The sequence below is a fragment of the Dendroctonus ponderosae genome, unplaced genomic scaffold, assembly GCF_020466585.1.
Source record: "Dendroctonus ponderosae isolate FM_Combo_2020 unplaced genomic scaffold, Dpon_F_20191213v2 Dpon_F_20191213_11, whole genome shotgun sequence".
Lineage (NCBI taxonomy): Eukaryota > Metazoa > Arthropoda > Insecta > Coleoptera > Curculionidae > Dendroctonus > Dendroctonus ponderosae.
The window spans coordinates 2,770,711-2,773,485 of NW_026017213.1; the positions used below are offsets into that span (position 1 = coordinate 2,770,711).

General features: G+C 36.0%; 1 protein-coding gene across 1 annotated transcript in view; it reads left to right on the forward strand.

The window, feature by feature from the left end:
- Nucleotides 1-2,775, forward strand: part of LOC125502924 (protein PALS2-like) — a gene marked incomplete in the record, with an annotated part of 20,306 nt that overhangs the window by 6,931 nt on the left and 10,600 nt on the right.

Consider the following 2,775-nt stretch of genomic DNA (forward strand, 5'->3'; position numbering starts at 1 on the left):
CAGCTTTAAGAACAGTCGACCACTGCAAACGGCCCAAATTTCAATAGAAACGGCCTGCAGAATGATTTTGCAGGAATTAACAAACTCACAGTCGAGCCTGACCAGAACCTTCAAGTTGAATAATTTTCAAAGATTGATCAAGTTTAAAATGGAGCGAGTAGATACTTAGATACTTGATATTTTGTCCAGTTGTAGCTACGGCAGGGCGCTGCAAATTTTCCTAGTCTGGATTGAAACGACATACAGAATGATTTTGCAGAAATTAACAAATTTACAGTCGTGCGTGACCAGAACTTTCACAATTAGCAATTTTCAAAAAAACTGTCCCGTCCAAACTGGACCAGCTGGACACTCAAAAATGTGTTCGAGGCTAACTAGAATCTGTAGCTAGAAACGGAATAAATTTCGATCAAAACACACAGCAGCATGATTTAGCAGGAATCAACAAACGTACGGTCGAGCTTGACTAAAACCTTCAAGTTGAACCTTTTTCAAAAATTCCGCACGTCCAAACTGGACCGACTAGACTCTTGAAATTTTCAACAGTCCTAACCAAGAGTAGTAGCTAGAAGTGAGAAAAATTTCAACCTAAACGACCTGCAGGCTAATTTTCTTTAGCTAATTTAACTTTGGCTGCAACCAAGAAATGTGTCTCAACACTCAACACATGACTTGAGATCAACAGCTATCTTCTAATAACTCTGGTTCACCCAGCGAATGGATGGTTCTGTTATAGAAATTATGATTAGCTCAAACTATAAAATCTTGGCTCAGTATTTGCGATCTTTGGCTCTATAAACTTTCTGCATCTGAACCTTGAGCTTAAAGAAAAACCTCGCGAAATGCCTTGAGACTCTACAACCTAATGATCCAATTCATCATCAAACATTAACATGATGCGAATAAACATGCCCACATTTATCAGAGAAAGCCCCAATGTATCCACCCTTCAACCCCCATGCGCAAGCCCATTTGCTCCAGCAGTGAAAAGGAAGTCAACCCCTAAAGTTTCTCTTGCATTTTTTTGGTGTGTTTGTGTGTTTTTCCTCAATTTCCAATTACACAAGTTTCTCACTGAGTTTCACTGAGTTTGGAAACATTCGGTTGTGTTCAGGGCGAAGATCGACAACCCCGTAAAATTCAGATATCGATTAAAACCATGTGCGGGGGCGATTTGTTTATGCTGCAGGCGAGCTGATGTGGTTTCTTGGGGAAATGTTCAATGTGAGTATCAGCTTAGATTTAACACTTTCAGGGTATTTGGATTCAATCAATGGTGTGCTTTTAGTACAAAGTAGCAATTATTTTCACTAAATCGACTCTTTTGGGTAGACAAAACTGAAAAACCCCAATCTGGTTATGCTTCATTTTGCACGGTTTTGCCACAAACGTGGACTCTATTTGGGTTTGAACAGACGCTGAGAAATTATTCTCACTTGAAGTGCAAATTTAGCAAAAAACTGCCCGAATTTACATCAACAACCGGATAAAAGCTGCCGTTAAAAGACGTTTAAGTATTAACAGAAAAAGTGGCAATTATTCCCACCAATTTACAAGTTTTAACAGTTTTTAACAGAAGAGTTCTAATTTTCTTTTGCATTTACTTCGCTTTTTTAAGGAAAATTGACAAACTCTTTTACCAATTTCTTACAGTCGTTTCTACAATTTCTTAATTTTCCTTTAATAAATTGCACAAATCCAATAATGTCAGTCGAACGCAACATACCGAAAATTCAATTACTCCCCCTAAAGTGAAAATTATGGAACACTCGAAAATTGGACAGAAAAACAACAATTACTCCCACCATTTCGACTAATTGTTTTTTTTTGTGGAAAACTGGTTTAAATTCAATAGAAAAATTTATACTAAGTTTTTTCTGTTGCATTTTTGACTTAATGAGTCAATTATTCCCACCAAACTGGTACTTTCATAGCGTTAAGCTGCTAAACAAAATTGAAAACAGTTCATGTTGCTTAATGTGCGGTTAGTTTGTGTTAGTTTTTTCTACAAGTCGGAAAAATTGCTGATCATTTCGAATCTAAAACGTCATGAAATGAGTCAAAAGCACGACAAAATAAACGACTGTTGCTCCCACTAAATCGAAAAGCTTGAAATTTAGCTGGAAAATTTCCAGTCAAGTTCCAATTCCAATTCTAGTCGAATTTTCCGTTTCGTTTCCGATTTAAGAGAGTAAATTACTCCCACCAAATTGAGACTTTCAGTTGGAAAAGAAACAGTTTGGCTAATTATTGCTAATTTACGAAAATGTTTTTCGAAATTTTAAAAACCACAATTACTTTCACAAATCACTTTAAATCTAAATATTTTTGGATTTATTTTCTGTTACGTTTCCGACTTAAACGAGTCATTTACTCCCACCAAATTGATACTTTCATAACTTTAAGTCGCAAAAGTTCATAGCTAATGCACAATTCCCAACTTAACTACGCTCCATGTCGCGGGTAGAAGAATCTAAATGAAAAAAAAACGACAATTACTCTTCTTCTTGAAAAATTCAAATTTCGGCCCAGTTTTTCATCGCGTTCCTGACTGAAACCAGCCAATTACTCCCACCAAATTGACATTTTCATCGCTTCCAACCGCAAAATTTTCACGCTAGTCAATTATTTCGAACATAAACACACTTTATGTCGATTAATTGAAGAAGAAGCCAAATTATCTTGCAATTTTGATGCAAAATTGATAAAAACTTCAGGTAACATTAATTCTTGTAGCAAAATGCATCGAAATTGTTAATAATATAAGCAAATTGC